This window comes from Medicago sativa, chromosome 3 (assembly GCF_051527215.1).
Source record: "Medicago sativa cultivar Bolivia chromosome 3, Bolivia_mono, whole genome shotgun sequence".
Classification (NCBI taxonomy): Eukaryota; Viridiplantae; Streptophyta; class Magnoliopsida; order Fabales; family Fabaceae; genus Medicago; species Medicago sativa.
Genome location: NC_140751.1, coordinates 25,286,606 through 25,303,847, shown reverse-complemented (window position 1 = coordinate 25,303,847; position 17,242 = coordinate 25,286,606). Strand labels below are relative to the sequence as shown.

The window sequence follows — 17,242 nt, the reverse complement described above, 5'->3', positions numbered from 1 at the left end:
ATAACACTCTCAAAAAAGGCTGGACACGCTGCTTATCAAGGACGACATTTACTGGAAGCAACGAGCTAGAAATTTTTTTGGTTCCGTGATGGAGATTTAAACACGCGGTATTTTCATGCTGCTGCTTCAACGCGAAGGAAAGTGAACAGAATTGAGCAATTGGAGGACGCTCAAGGGGTAAATCGTCGAAAGGAAGAAGAGCTTCAGCACATAGCAAGAGATTATTTTCTGCAGATGTTTCAAAAACAGACCAGCAGTCGATCAAATGTTATCAGTAAGGTATCTGCGTCCATTACAGATGAAGATAACCAGACACTGTTAGAGCCTTTCTCTTTTGATGAATTCAAATCAGCAGTCTTCTCAATGCAAGCTAATAAGTGTTCAGGGTCGGATGGCTTTAATCCGGGATTTTACCAACATTTTTGGGATATGTGTGGAATGGAGATTTATCAGGCAGGATGTAATTGGTTACTACAAGGTGCTTTCCCACCACACCTTAATTCAACAAATATTGCCTTGATTTCGAAGGGTGATGTTCAGACCTCCATGAAAGATTGGCGTCCAATTGCGCTTTGTAATGTTGTGTATAAGATTGTTGCAAAAGTTCTCGCAAACAGATTAAAGAACGTGCTGGAGAAATGTATTTCGGTGAACCAGAGTGCTTTCGTGCCAGGTCGTTCTATTCTTGATAATGCGATGGTGGCTATTGAGCTAGTTCACTACATGAAGCTAAAAACCAAAGGCACGCAAGGTGATGTGGCTTTAAAACTTGACATTAGCAAAGCATATGACAGAATTGATTGGGAATACCTTCGAGAAATTATGCTCAAGATGGGGTTTACGAGCCGGTGGGTGCAATGGATGATGTTGTGCGTGGAGACAGTAGATTATACAGTGTTGGTGAATGGAACACATGTAGGTCCGATTGTCCCAGGTAGAGGACTCCGCCAGGGTGACCCTGTTTCACCTTATTTGTTTATTCTGTGTGCGGAAGGATTGTCTGCTTTAATTCGTGATGCAGAAGGCAAAAAGTTTATATGTGGCACCCGTATTTGCAAAGACGCCCCTATCGTGTCACATCTGCTATTTGCAGATGATTGCTTTCTTTTCTTTAGAGCATGTGAAAATGAAGCAACACATATAAAGAATATTTTGGCTACATATGAAGCTGCTTCAGGCCAAACCATCAATTTACAAAAATCGGAGATGTTTTGTAGCCGAAACATGTCGGATGAACTCCGTCAATCACTCGCAGATACACTTGGGGTTAGACAAGTACTCGGAACAGGGAAGTATTTGGGGCTTCCGTCTATGGTTGGTAGAAGTAAGAAATCCACGTTCAAGTTTATTAAGGACAAAATTTGGAATAAAATTAATTCCTGGAGTAGCCGTTGTTTGTCACAAGCCGGGAGGGAAATTCTCATCAAATCAGTTTTGCAGTCCATACCTTCATATGTCATGAGCTCATTCCTTATCCCTGACTCCTTACTAAATGAAATAGAGAAGATGCTTAATTCATTTTGGTGGGGTCATAATGCTACACATTCTAAAGGAATTCACTGGATGTCATGGGAGCGTCTCTCAACTCCAAAGAGCTTCGGCGGTATGGGATTTAAGAATCTCAAAGCTTTCAACATGGCTATGATTGGCAAGCAAGCTTGGAAATTAGTAACAAGTCCGAATTCTTTAATCACTAGATTACTCAAAGCTAAATATTATCCGAGAAGTGATTATTTCGGTGCCTCTGTCGGTCATAATCCAAGTTACGTGTGGAGAGGCTTGTGGAAGGTTAAAGAGATGGTGCGGCGAGGTTTTCAATGGAGTATCGGAACTGGAGAATATATATCTGTTTGGCATCAGCCCTGGCTGAGAAATCATGAACACCTCACACCAGTAACTGAATTGCACAGTATGTGGAGCGAACTTAAAGTAGCAAACCTACTGCAGGTAAATGCAAAACAGTGGAACAAATCATTTATAAATTATGTTTTCGATCCTGGTATTGCAGATCAGATTTATAAAACGCCGTTATTACCATCAGTTCGACAAGACGTAGCTACTTGGAGATTTGAGAACGATGGGAATTATTCAGTCTGTAGTGCATATCGCGAAATTCTTAATAATGACACTGATTTGAACCAACACCGTGTAACAGGAAGTTGGAACAATATATGGAACCTGAAATTGCTGCCGAAAGTTAAGAATTTTATGTGGCGTGCTTGCCGTAATTGCTTACCAACACGAGTCAAACTTCAAAGTCGCGGCGTTCAATGCCCCATGGACTGTGCTGTCTGTGCAGGTCCGTATGAAGATAACAGTCATCTATTTTTTGATTGCAGCAAAAGTATCAGTTGCTGGCAGCGATCAGGTTTGTGGAATGATATTGTCAATCTATTCATCCCTCCGCGTCATTTGCAGAGAATATTTTCTCAATTCTGCAGCAGTTTGATAACCACCAAAAGCAAATTTTTGGAGTCACCCTATGGAGCATTTGGAAACATAGAAACAATATCATTTGGAATGATGTGCAGGAATCAACTCAAGACATTTGTGATCGAGCTGGATGTTTGCTCACAAGTTGGAAGAATGCGCAGATTGTTCGGCACATCCAAGCAAATCCTTCAGAAAGGCCTGTGTGTGTGCAATGGAATAAACCAAGCCCAGGGCGGTATAAATGCAATGTGGATGCATCTTTTTCTAACTCTCTTAACAAGGTTGGCATTGGTGTTTGCATAAGAGATGAAGAGGGGAGTTTTGTCCTTGCAAAGACAGAGTGGTTTTCTCCGACTGTTGACGTTGATTTAGGGGAAGCGATGGGACTATTGACAGCTATGCAATGGGTTAAAGACTTACAACTGCTGAATATGGATTTTGTATTGGATTCCAAAACGGTGGTAGATAGTGTTTATGGAGGAAGCAACAGTGTCTCAAATTATATGGCCATCATTAATGATTGTAGACACATGTTCGCAAATGATTTAACGAACTCAGACTTGAAGTTCATCCGGAGACAAGCAAACGGGGCTGCCCATAGCTTAGCTAAGGAAGCTCTGTGTAATCCTAGTTTCCATATTTACTCTAACATTCCATCTTGTATTTCTGATATTCTAGTTAATGAAATGCAATAAGCTCTTTTCTGTCCAAAAAAAAAATATTATGAAAGTAATAATCTTAAATTTGATTAATAAACATTAATGTTGAAGATATTGGTCAAAGATAATATTATAATATTAAAGTCAAATAATACATTTTTTAAAGGAAAGTCAAATGAATACATAACTTGTGGCAGAAAACTCTCAAACCTCAAACCACTACGAATGTGTCGTTTTTCAATTTCACACTTCTTTTCTTTTGTTTTCTTATTTAATTTTGACCACTAGTAATAATCATAAATTTAATTTGGTTGAAAAATATTAATGTTATTATTGGTGGAAGATTTTTTATTTTGTTGAAGATATTGGTCAAAGATAATATCATAATATTAAAGTTAAATAAATACAATTTTTTTAAGGAAAGTCAAATAAATACATAACTTGTGGCAAAAATAATATCATAATATTAAAGTTAAATAAATACAATTTTTTTAAGGAAAGTCAAATAAATACATAACTTGTGGCAAAAACTCTCAAACCTCAAACCACTAGGAATGTGTCGTTTTTCAATTTTCACGCTAATTTTCTTTTATCTTTCTTGTTTAATTTTTCTCTCTCATGCTTTGAACAACGGTTTCAGTGTTGAACTCATTCATCGTGACTCCTCAAAATCACCTCTCTACCATCCGACAGAAACTAAGTTCCAAAGAGTTTATAATGTTGTGCGTCGTTCAATCAATCGTGTCAATCACTTCACCAAACAAAGCTCTCTCAATACAAATCAACCTGTATCAACTTTAACCCCAGAATCAGGTGAGTATCTCGTTAGTTACTCAGTTGGTACCCCACCCTTTAAGGCTTATGGTTTTATGGATACAGGTAGTAACTTAGTTTGGCTTCAATGCCAGCCTTGTCATACATGTTTCAATCAAACCTCTCCTATATTTAATCCTTCAAAATCTTCCAGTTACAAAAATATTCCATGCTCTTCTAGTATATGTAAAGATACGAATGAGACACATATCTCTTGCTCCCACGGCGGAGATGTTTGTGAATATTATATTACATATGGTGGTGATGTAAAGTCACAAGGGGATCTTAGTAACGAGACTTTAACATTAGATTCGACCTCCGGCTCTAGTATCATAGTTCCCAATGTTGTGGTGGGATGTGGACATGCGAATGTGCTGACAGATAGTAGTCAAAGCTCGGGTATAGTTGGAATGGGAAGGGGACCAATGTCGCTTATAAATCAAGTAGGCTCTTCATTTGGTAGCAAATTTTCTTACTGTTTGATCCCTTTTAATAGTGATTCTAATCGGTCTAACTCCTCTAGCAAACTTAAATTCGGAGATGATGCTGTTGTTTCGGGTGAAATGGTTGTTTCAACTCCTATGGTTAAAGTCAATGGTCAAGAACTCTATTATTTTCTAACATTAGAAGCATTTAGTGTAGGAAACAATAGAATAGAATATGGAGGAGGAGCAAATGCTTCTACTCGGAACATCATAATTGACTCAGGTACAGCGCTTACTTTGTTACCAAATCTTTTTCTCTCTAAGTTGGTATCATATGTGGCACAAGAGGTTAATCTACCACGTATCGAACCTCCTGATCATCAGTTAAGCCTCTGCTATAATACCACTGGGAAACAACTAAATGTTCCTGACATTACTGCACATTTTAAAGGTGCAGATGTTAAGCTAAATTCTAATGGCACATTTTTTCCATTTGAAGAGGGGACTATGTGCTTTGGTTTCATCTCATCTAACGGTGTTGAAATATTTGGGAACTTAGCTCAAAATAACTTGTTAATTGGCTATGACCTAGAAAAAGAAATTATCTCGTTTAAGCCTGCTGATTGTACCAAGTATTGATTGAGTGTAGACGTGTTTTACCTAAATTTGGTTATATCACAATAATAATAATAATTGTTTATTTTTAGATCTTAGTTTTCCATTGTACTTTATCTTTTTTAACAAGCAACCCTTTATTAATCACCACTGCTCATAAAAAAAAAAAAAGGGTTAATTATGTTTTTGGTCCCTATAAAATTGCGACCTTGTAAGTTTAGTCCTTACTTAATTTTAATAGCATTTTTAATCCCTACAAAAAAAAATTACTTATAATTTTAGTCCCTCCTAAAAGAAATTTTGTTTAATTATCCTTAAACTCTTAAATTTTTTAACGATTCTTTTTATACAAGTTTAGAACACTATGAAAGGTTCATTTACTAAAATCTATAATTTTTTAACATGAAATAAATTAAATATGAATTTTTTAAAACGACAAAAGTTTAAGATATAAGTAACAAAAATATGGACGTAGAAATCAAATTTTTGCGATATTAAATTAAATATTCCAATGGTTTTCAGACTGAATTAAGCAGACCCTTATATTCAATGATGACTTTAAAATTTCTATGCTCAACACTTTCCAAACTAGATTATGGGCTTATTTGCGAGAGAATTGCCACAAAACTAATATGAAAAATATATAACTATACATAATTAAATCTTGTCTCATTCATATAATTCATTCAAGAGTAACATCAATCAATACACATACGCCTCTTAAAAAAAACATTGATTCATACATCAACTTAATTAAACAATACATAAGAGTAACAATGACTTTTATTGTATTCAGAAGATATTCTTGAGGCTTCATCACATTGGCAATCATTGGCAGCCTACATCACTTGCTTATGCCTGTAGAATAGTAAAAAAAAAAAAACTGATACACTTTAATTATGTTAACCATTCAATGTCAAAATCATCAACAAAGATATTTAATCACAGAAGCACATAATACAATAAGCAACAACACAATATGCCTTCTACATCACATTTGACAAAATGAAAAGAGACAAACACTAGCTGGCATTGAAAGTTCAGAAAATTTTCCCCATCAGCAGTATGGTTAGGCTATGTTTGGAAGTAAAATACACATAATTGTCTGCCCTACACAAGAGCCTGCTACATCTTCTGAGGGATATATGTGTTGACATTTCTTTAGAGCTATGTTAGCTTAAGCTTTTAACCATGGATGTTTATTATCTCTCTCATTTGAAATGTAACAGACATTACTTCACATCAAAAGCTACTCACTTTCACTTCTTTTTTTTCCACTATCCTTCAACACTTTCTTCCAAATAGACATTCTTAATTCCTATGGATTCTATTTCAGATAATGAAACCAATAGAACGTGACCAAGACTGACTTAATGGTACTAATGGAGCAAACACGTATTAAGTAAAACTCAGCAAAATCATAAGTTATGTAACAGACTAACTAAGCTAATCTTAACTAAAGATCAAGTAGTTTGCATTAAAAATAACCAGGCTTATTAAAAGATAAAGGAACTAGAACAATGTTAACAAAAGAGAAGATCATTATGCATATTGTTACTAACCTTTAGAACAATGTTTCATTTCCTGATCTTGTCACTTGCCATAATGAAAAGAGAAGATCATTATGCATAATGAAACTGTAGGTGCAAAACCAGGAGTGTAGGTGCAAATGGATACAAGAGTTCAAGAAGATACAGAAAAATAGAGCAGTTCCCTACACACAACATTCCTACTCAAATAAGTATACCATATGCAAAAAAAAAAAAAAATATGCATAAAAAATTGCAGGAAACAGACCTGAATTGCACCAGAACACTAAATCTCAACACACCATATCATAGGAAACCACCTCATGAGTAACTCTAATCAGACTGCAGAAACTGCAACCAAGACAACCCTAAAATGAAGCAAACAAGTAAAGAAAATATAAAAAAGCATGTAAAGATATTGCAGAAAATCAGACATAAAGATACAAGCTGCTGCTATTTACAGTAACAAACTCTTGAGATTACAACTAAAATACTTACACAACCTGTAAAACACAATTGAAAATCATGTTAAATGTACAAATTACATACTCAAATTTTAAGTTGAAATCATGAATCGTTCTGTCTAACTCACCTATCCAAGTTTCCCAATTCACTTTCTCAATGTTTTGGGTTTCAAGTTCTCTTTTAAGCTTGCTCACCTGCATTTAACCAAAAGTGAGAATAATAAAGAAAAGGAATGTGAAAGACAAAAGTGGCGAAAATGTGTTACCATGTTGACCTGATGCCGATATGTTGATGAGGGAAATGCAGATACACAAATGCCAACGAAGATGTTGATAACTGCATAAATTACAATTACCCAAATATAAAATCAATCTATAGAAAACAATCAAATAATTTTGAGTGTTAACAGAAAACTAACAAGCAGAAATCTAAAAAAAACTCAAATTTTACATATAAACAAAACACACGGAAATGAAACAAACAAGAAAATAGGTCAGGAAGCTAATCAAATCAAATTACAAGCAGCAAATTCAATCAAGGATTGCTAAAAACAAAACTCAACTGAAACTGAATTCACAAGCAGCAACTAACTAACACTTATTATTCAAAATTTCTCTAGTGATGACATGCTGTCATTACGTAATTTTTAGGACTTATTGTGACATTTTATTAGAGTTCTCATGCAATTTTCACTATTCCGGGGTGCAAAAAGATGAAAAACTGAAGTTCTGCCAGACCAAATCGTGCCACGCCAAAATACAGCCTTGCCGCGATTTTTGAGACACATTTGCATATGTCCCTGTTTGAGGGAAATCGCGGCGCGCCAATTACAACTGCGCGGCGCGATTTTGATTAGGTCAGGCCCAAAATCTCTATAAATACTGCACTCAGCCAGAAGAAAAGGGTTACGATTTTGGAGAGCAAAGTGCGATTTTGAGACATCGGAGACGGCTAGAAGGCCGATTTCTTCAACCTTTTACCAATTCATGTATGTTTTAATTAATTCATTGATTATGCTATTTGTAAACTCGATTATGAGTTGCTAAATCTCTTAGAGATTAGATCCGAGATGAATCTTTGTAACCCTAATTGACACATGTTGCTGTGAAACTCTATTTTGTTTATGAATTCAATTCTAGTTTATTCAATTCAATTGTTCTTAATGCTTTTTATATCTTGATCACATATAACTTGATTTTGTGAGAACGAACGACCACTGACCATGGCTTTCGACTTAGACCTAATTGAATTGTTCTAATAAAGAGGGTTAGTCTAGGAATAGATAATCGTTTGTTAGTGATAATAGGTTAACGTTCGATAAAACCTTCAAGAATTATTAGACCACCTAAGGAATTAGGGGCTGTAGTTTAAGAAGAGGGTCCTAACTCAAGGGATTGATTAGGGCTATTTTGTTAATCATTGTAAATTAGAAAAGGATTCATAACAAATAGGTGCAGTAGACCAATTAGGGGAACTTAGAGGATTCGAAGGATCTGATCTCATCTTTCTCTCATATTTTCTTAATCAAATCTTTACTTCTTTTATTTGATTTCGTAAAATCAAATCAAATCTATTGCCTAGTGGCAAACCAAAAATAACTTTTATACATCCTAATTATATAACGCAATTGAATTATTGAAGTTAAAAACAGTCCTCGTGGGATCGATATTTTTACTACTTCGATAGTATTTGGTGCACTTGCCAAACATCTATCAAGTTTTTGGCGCCGTTGCCGGGGACTGTTGATTTATTTCAACAAGGCAATTACGTTATAGTTTAGGGTTTCTGCAATTTAATTTTCTGTCTTTAATTTTTAATTTTCTGTTTCAGTATTCATCTGATTACTCTTTATCGTGCAGTGCTACTAAGGTATTTTGTTGTTTATGCGAGGTAAACAGAGCTCTGACGACTTAGAGTACGATCCGGAAATTGAAAGAACTGCTAGAGCACTTCGGAAAGTTGTCCGGTCGCAAAGGTCAGCTCAGTCCGTTCCACCTGGTGTTCGAGAACAAATACCGGAGCCACTCTCAACCGAATCTGAAACCATGGGAGAACCTGCACCAAGACCTAAGCTTGGAGACTATGGGTTAGCCACTCATCGCGGTCAACTGACCCATACTTTTCAACCAGCTAACCCCGTCGCTTTCGACATCAAGACAACTGTCCTTAACGGTTTGAGGGACAAGCAATTCGATGGGACTGAAGCTATGAGTCCTCATGAACACTTGAGCCGCTTTGCTGAAACTTGTGAATTTTGTGTGCAACCAGCCACCGTGACTGAAGCATAAAAGAAACTAAGGCTATTTCCTTTCACCTTGACGGGAAGAGCCAAAGATTGGTTGCTAACAATACCAAACGGGACTGTCCAAACATGGGAAGAGTTAGAGCTGAAGTTCTTAGAGAAATATTTCCCTATGTCTAAGTATTGGGAAAAGAAGATGGAGATCTCTAACTTCAAGCAAGGAGAAGGTGAATCATTGTATGATGCTTGGGAGCGATTCAATTTGTTTCCTAAGAGATGCCCTAATCATGAGTTCACCGAGAAACAATACCTCCAAATCTTCACTGAGGGGGTAACACCAAACACTAGAATGTTCTTAGATGCTTCCGCGAGAGGTAGTCTCAAGAGCAAAACTGATCATGAAGTCCAAGCTTTAATCGAGAACATGGCTGGAAATGAGTATCGTGCTGAAGCTAAGAAGAAAGAAAGAGGAGTGTTTGGGGTGAGTGAACAAACTGCTATCCTTGCTAACCAAGCAGCTATGATCAAACAAATCGAGGCTCTAACTAAGGAGTTTCAAGGCTTCACTTTGGCTCACAAGCAACAACAAGTGGCTGCAATCAAATGTGATCTATGTGGTGAAGAACATCCCAATGGTGAATGTGTCCCAGAAGGATCAAGTGAAGAAGCTAACTTCATGGGAGGCTATCAAAGGCAAAACCAATACTACAATTCAGGTATCAACAAGCATCCCAATCTAAGCTACTCGAGTAACAACGCTTTGAATTCTCAGATGCTTACTCCTCCTCAACAATAACAAAGAAAGCCTTCAGCTCTTGAGGAAACTATGATGAACTTTATGAAGATGACTCAAGGCAACTTTGAAGAGATGAAGAAGAGTCAAGAAGCTGAAAGAAAGAACAATGAAGCTTCTAGGAAGATGCTTGAAACTCAATTGGGGCAATTAGCTAAGCAATTGGCTGAACAAAACAAAGGCGGATTCTCAGGTAACACTAAAGACAACCCTAAGAATGAGTCTTGTAATGCTGTTGAATTGAGGAGCAAAAAGGTTTTGACACCTTTAGTTCCAAAAGCTCCAAAGAAGGTTGATGATGTAGTAGTTGAGGTGGAGGAAAATGGTGAAGTTGAAAAAAATGATGAGGATGTAGTTGAAAAAGAAAATGATCATGGAGTAGTTGAAAATGAAAGGAAGAAAAAAATAGAGGGAGAAAAAAGTGAGAAGTTAATTGATGAAGATTCAATCTTGAGGAAGTCGAAGAGTCAAATATTGAAAGATGGAGATAAACCACAAGTTGTTCCATCATATGTGAAGCTTCCATACCCTCACCTTTCAAAGAAGAAGGAAAAAGATGAAGGTCAATTCAAGAAGTTCTTGCAACTTTTCTCACAACTTCAGGTGAATATTCCTTTCGGCGAAGCTCTTGATCAAATGTCGTTGTATGCTAAGTTCATGAAAGACTTGTTGACTAAAAGAAGGAAGCCTAAGGATGATGAGAACATAGCACTTTCTGAGAATTGTAGTGCTATTCTTCAAAAGAAGCTGCCACCTAAGCTGAAGGATCCTGGTGCTTTCAGTATCCCTTGTTCAATTGGACCGGTAGACATTGGTAGAGCTTTATGTGACATGGGAGCAAGTATCAACCTGATGCCTCTTTCAATGATGAAGAAGCTTAAGTGTGGGGAACCAAAACCAACAAGAATGACCATTACTTTAGCTGATCGGTCAATCTCTTATCCTTTCAGTGTGCTTGAAGATGTGCTAGTCAAGGTTAATGACTTGGTGTTTCCAGCAGACTTTGTGATCTTAGATATGGCTGAAGATGAAGACATGCCACTCATTCTAGGAAGACCTTTCCTTGCAACTGGTCGTGCTTTGATTGACATTGAGAAAGGAGAGCTAATGTTGAGATTCCATAAGGAGCAAGTCGTATTTAATATATTTGAGGCCATGAAGCACAAAGATGAAAATCCCAAGTGTTACCGGATTGACATTATTGAAGAAATAGTTGAAGATAACTCTTGTGAACATCAACCAACATAACCTCTTGAACGTGCAATTGTGAATTCTATAGCAAGTTGTGGTGATGATGAAGATCTTGAAGTAAGTGATTGTGTCAAGCAACTAGAAGCAAGCAAGCAAGAGTTAGGACTGGTAAAAATAGAAGAATTGATGGGTAAGTACTCTATGGATGCTCCTATTTTGAGTGGAGAAGGAGAGAAAAATCCAGAATTAAAAGAACTCCCTTCTCACTTGAAGTATGTTTTTCTCACTAAAGATGCCTCTAAACCAGTAATCAGCAGCAATACCTTGACGCCTTTGGAAGAAGAAAAATTAATGAGGGTGTTAAGAGACAATCATGGAGCTTTGGGGTGGAACATTTCTGATTTGAAGGGTATTAGTCCAGCTTATTGCATGCACAAAATACACATGGAGGCTGAATACAAACCGGTGGTCCAACCTCAAAGGAGACTTAACCCAACAATGAAGGAAGTGGTGAAGAAAGAGGTGCTGAAGTTACTAGATGCAGGTATGATCTACCCTATCTCCGATAGCTCATGGGTAAGTCCAGTTCACGTGGTGCCTAAGAAAGGAGGGATGACGGTGGTGGCTAATGAAAAAAATGAATTGATACCCACCCGCACCGTCACTGGTTGGAGAATGTGTATAGACTACCGAAGGTTGAATACCACAACAAGGAAGGACCACTTTCCATTACCATTCATGGATCAAATGATTGAGAGATTGGCTGGCCAAGCCTTTTATTGCTTCTTGGATGGGTATTTAAGGTATAATCAAATTGCAGTGGCTCTGGAAGATCAAGAAAAGACTGCCTTCACTTGTCCATTCGGTGTGTTTGCTTACCGAAGGATGCCCTTTGGGCTATGTAATGCGCCGGCGACCTTTCAAAGGTGTATGCACTCCATCTTCTCTGATATGATAGAGAAGAACATTGAGGTATTTATGGATGACTTTTCTGTTTTTGGTAGGTCTTTTGATCAATGCTTGTTCCATTTAAATGTTGTACTTAAAAGATGCACCGAAACTAACCTTGTTTTGAATTGGGAGAAATGTCATTTTATGGTAACTGAAGGTATAGTTTTGGGGCATAAAATAAGTGCTAAAGGCATTGAAGTGGACCAAGCCAAAATAGAGGTTATAGAGAAACTTCCTCCACCTGTTAATGTTAAAGGAGTAAGGAGTTTCTTGGGGCATGCCGGTTTCTATCGGCGTTTCATAAAAGACTTTTCTAAAATTTCCAAACCCCTCTGTAACCTCTTAGTCAAAGAAAATGACTTTAATTTTGATTCCGAATGTCTAAATGCTTTTTCTTTGATTAAAAACAAGTTGGTGACTGCACCAATAATCATTGCACCCGATTGGGATCTACCTTTTAAACTTATGTGTGATGCAAGTGATTATGCTATTGGTGCAGTCCTAGGCCAACGCAAGAACAAATTTTTCCATGCAATTTACTATGCAAGCAAGGTTTTAAATGAAAATCAAGTTAACTATTCCACAACTGAAAAGGAATTGCTTGCTGTAATCTTTGCATTGGAAAAATTTCGTTCTTATCTAATAGGCTCCAAAGTCATTGTTTTTACAGATCATGCAGCTCTTAAATATCTCTTGACTAAAGGGGATTCAAAGCCTCGACTGTTGAGGTGGATCCTGTTATTGCAAGAATTTGATCTTGAGATTCGTGACAAAAAGGGAGTCGAGAACGTGGTAGCTGATCACCTCTCAAGACTGGAGAATGATGAGGTGACAAAGAAGGAGAAGGCCATCAAGGCCGAGTTCCCTGATGAACAGTTATTTGCTATGAGAGAAAGGCCCTGGTTTGCTGACATTGTTAACTTTAAGGCCGGTAACATAGTTCCTGATTATATGACCTATCCTCAGAGGAAAAAGTTCTTCAAAGATGCGAACCACTACTTGTGGGATGACCCTTATCTGTTTAAGGTAGGTACTGACGGTTTGATTAGACGTTGTGTTGCAGGTGAGGAAGCACATAGTATCATGTGGCACTGCCATAGCTCAGCTTATGGAGGCCACCACAGTGGAGAAAGAACAGCTGCAAAAGTTTTGCAAAGTGGATTTTGGTGGCCCACCCTTTTCAAAGATTGCCACGACTTTGTCACAAGATGTGACCGATGCCAAAGGACAGGTAACATATCAAAGAGGAATGAAATGCCCCTAAAAGGAATCACTGAAGTTGAACCATTTGACTGTTGGGGTATTGATTTTATGGGACCATTCCCTTCCTCTTACTCTTATCTCCATATTCTAGTATGTGTTGATTATGTCACAAAGTGGGTTGAAGCGATACCATGTGTTGCTAATGATGCCAAAACTGTTGTCAATTTCCTTCAAAAGAATATTTTCACTAGGTTTGGAACCCCTAGAGTATTGATCAGTGATGGGGGGAAGCATTTTTGCAATAATTTTCTTGAAAATGTGCTCAAAAAGTATAACATTAAGCACAAAATTGCAACTCCCTACCACCCACAAACTAGTGGTCAAGTAGAGGTTTCAAACCGACAGCTGAAACAAATCCTAGAGAAAACAGTTGCATCAAATAGGAAAGATTGGTCTAGGAAATTAGATGACGCACTGTGGGCATATAGGACAGCCTTCAAGACTCATCTTGGGTTCTCACCCTATCAGTTAGTCTATGGGAAGGCATGTCATCTTCCAGTCGAGCTAGAACATAAAGCTTATTGGGCCATTAAGGCCTTAAATTTTGATCAAGTAGCCGCTGGTAAGAAAAGAATTTTGAAACTTAATGAACTTGAGGAGATGAGGCTTAGAGCGTATGAAAATGCACTCATCTATAAAGCCAGGACAAAAAGGTATCATGACAAAAACTTAGTGTCTAGGGATATTAACTGTGGACAACTAGTTTTGTTGTATAATTCCAGGTTGAAGCTGTTTCTTGGGAAGCTCAAGTCAAAATGGTTTGGACCATTCTTGGTCAAAAGTGTGTCACCATATGGAGCTGTTGAACTAGTGACACCTGAAGGAGACCGAAGTTTCAAAGTGAATGGACAAAGAGTTAAACCATACCTAGGTGGCGACCTACCAAAAGAGAGGGTGGGACTCATTCTGAAGGACCTCTAAGGATCCTTAGCAGTCAAGCTAGTGACGATAAAGAAGCGCTGAGTGGGAGGCAACCCACTAGATTTACTTTGTTTTTCAATACATTCAGTTTTTATTTTCCATTTAATGTCAAAGTCCATTGAACTATTTCCCTATTGTAATTGCTCCTGCACTTATTTTATTAATGAATTTGTTTTGTTTCATGTGACTTATTCCACTTTAGTAACAGTTGTTTGATGAAACGGTATTCCAAAAGTTCTAAAGGAGGGGTGACTTGATTCAAAGGCGAAGTGTACGGCGTTGCTAGGTAGTCACATACTCCCAGAAATCTCAGCCATAAGGTTCATCGCCAAATTTTGTTTTTCAATTTACTTATATTTAGATTAGTTTTCCATGCAACTACATTTCTAGAACTTGCATTGTTTCTCTATTATTGATTGGTCTTTGTCAATTACACACTGAGGCAAAAGTGCTTGGTCCTGTGAGCCTTTTTGAAGCCTACCCTGTTTTAATTTTATGAATTTATCCTTTCTTAACCAATTATGAGCCGGTAGGATTAGAACTTTTTGTTCGGTGACAAACTACATTACAAGCCTAGAGACTTTTAGGACTTGTCCCTTAATGTATTTTCTGAGTTAAGGCATTGTAGAATGTTGCTAAAGATTAAGTTTGGGGTTGCTATTGGAATTTGCAACCAACTAAGTTTGGGGTGGGGGTACTAGAGAATAAGAGAATAAAAATGAAAGAAATATGAAATTGTCATGCAAAATATACACAAAAATGGTGTATGAAAAAAAAATGAAAATGAATGATGAAAAAGGGACAAAACATTGAAAATCTGAGTAACTTCAAACTCGATTGTCCCTAAATGTTAAAAATATTCTCTAGTACCTTTGCATTGATTGTATTTCCACAAGGTGAATGATTGAAGGATTGAATTTTGTGTTTAATTTCCGTAGGAATGCCTAACTCAAATTTTGTGTAGCCTACTTATCCAAATATATCCCACCTTTCACCTAAGCCCCGTTATAACCCTAAAGACCTCAAAAGTGTGTAATGATATTGACTTTGATTGATGTTTAGAAACTTTTCAAGCGTATGGTAATATGTAGACCTGCATGTCGACTGGTAGAACCCTGTTTCAATTTGATGCGAGGAGTTGTGAATTGGTGGATGCGAACAAGTCAAACTAGCTCATCTTTAGCTAGAAGGAGAATGAACTTTTGGGTACTATCGTTTTGTCAGGTAACTGTTATTTCACTGTCATTTGTCACTGTTGCAAGCAAATTCCTTGAGGACAAGGAATGGTTTAAGTTTGGGGTTGTGATGACATGCTGTCATTACGTAATTTTTAGGACTTATTGTGACATTTTATTAGAGTTCTCATGCAATTTTCACTATTCCGGGGTGCAAAAAGATGAAAAACTGAAGTTCTGCCAGACCAAATCGCGCCACGCCAAAATACAGCCTTGCCGCGATTTTTGAGACAGATTTGCATATGTCCCTGTTTGAGGGAAATCGCGGCGCGCCAATTACAACTGCGCGGCACGATTTTGATTTGGTCAGGCCCAAAATCTCTATAAATACTGCACTCAGCCAGAAGAAAAGGGTTACGATTTTGGAGAGCAAAGTGCGATTTTGAGACATCGAAGACGGCTAGAAGGGCGATTTCTTCAACCTTTTACCAATTCATGTATGTTTTAATTAATTCATTGATTATGCTATTTGTAAACTCGATTATGAGTAGCTAAATCTCTTAGAGATTAGATCCGAGATGAATCTTTGTAACCCCAATTGACACATGTTGCTGTGAAACTCTATTTTGTTTATGAATTCAATTCTAGTTTATTCAATTCAATTGTTCTTAATGCTTTTTATATCTTGATCACATATAACTTGATTTCGTGAGAACGAACGACCACTGACCATGGCTTTCGACTTAGACCTAATTGAATTGTTCTAATAAACAGGGTTAGTCTAGGAATAGATAATCGTTTGTTAGTGATAATAGGTTAACGTTCGATAAAACCTTCAAGAATTATTAGACCACCTAAGGAATTAGGGGCTGTAGTTTAAGAAGAGGGTCCTAACTCAAGGGATTGATTAGGGCTATTTTGTTAATCATTGTAAATTAGAAAAGGATTCATAACAAATAGGTGCAGTAGACCAATTAGGGGAACTTAGAGGATTCGAAGGATCTGATCTCATCTTTCTCTCATATTTTCTTAATCAAATCTTTACTTCTTTTATTTGATTTCGTAAAATCAAATCAAATCTACTGCCTAGTGGCAAACCAAAAATAACTTTTATACATCCTAATTATATAACGCAATTGAATTATTGAAGTTAAAAACAGTCCTCGTGGGATCGATATTTTTACTACTTCGATAGTATTTGGTGCACTTGCCAAACATCTATCATCTAGTTCAATCACCAAATAAATCAAATCAAAACATCTAAACACATGCAACAAGAGATGAACTTGGATCCAATGGTTTGACTAAATTACAATACCTTCCCGAGAGTACAACCAGAGCAATACCAGCAACACCGACACCAACAGTGATAACATTAGCATCACCGTTGAATATTTCCGAACTAACTTCACCGACATCGATAATTGTCACAATTTAAGAAACAAAACTTCATAATTACACTTCTTAAGCATCTTTTCAAGGATCTTAAGCCATGTTGGATGCCAAATTCTTGTTGGTTAATCTCATATACTTACGGTTAACTATTGACATTCTAACTTAATACCCATTTTTACTCCTACCCTCCCAAAACACAAGAATCACCTTCATTCTATCTCCTAAATATAATAAATCCAGTAAAATAATTCTGATGAGATGAGGAACAAAAGTGACCCGTTTGTGATTGAATGAACATGAACAAACATGATGAAAAGAGGAACAAACCTTATGAGATGAGAGCAGTAACAGTTGAATCCGATTTCAAGAGCA

At 37.1% G+C, this 17,242-nt stretch overlaps 1 non-coding gene and 1 pseudogene across 2 annotated transcripts; one reads left to right on the top strand and one right to left on the bottom strand.

Moving 5' to 3' along the window:
* Positions 1-3,646: 3,646 nt before the first annotated feature.
* On the top strand, positions 3,647-5,036 carry LOC146936639 (aspartic proteinase CDR1 pseudogene; annotated as a pseudogene). Its single transcript, XR_015033198.1, has one exon. The product of XR_015033198.1 is annotated as an aspartic proteinase CDR1 pseudogene (transcript).
* A 4,333-nt stretch (positions 5,037-9,369) lies between these two features.
* Positions 9,370-9,475, bottom strand: LOC146936638 (small nucleolar RNA R71). The gene has a single exon (XR_015033790.1). It is a non-coding gene; the product is annotated as a small nucleolar RNA R71 (small nucleolar RNA).
* Between the last annotated feature and the right edge of the window lie 7,767 nt (positions 9,476-17,242).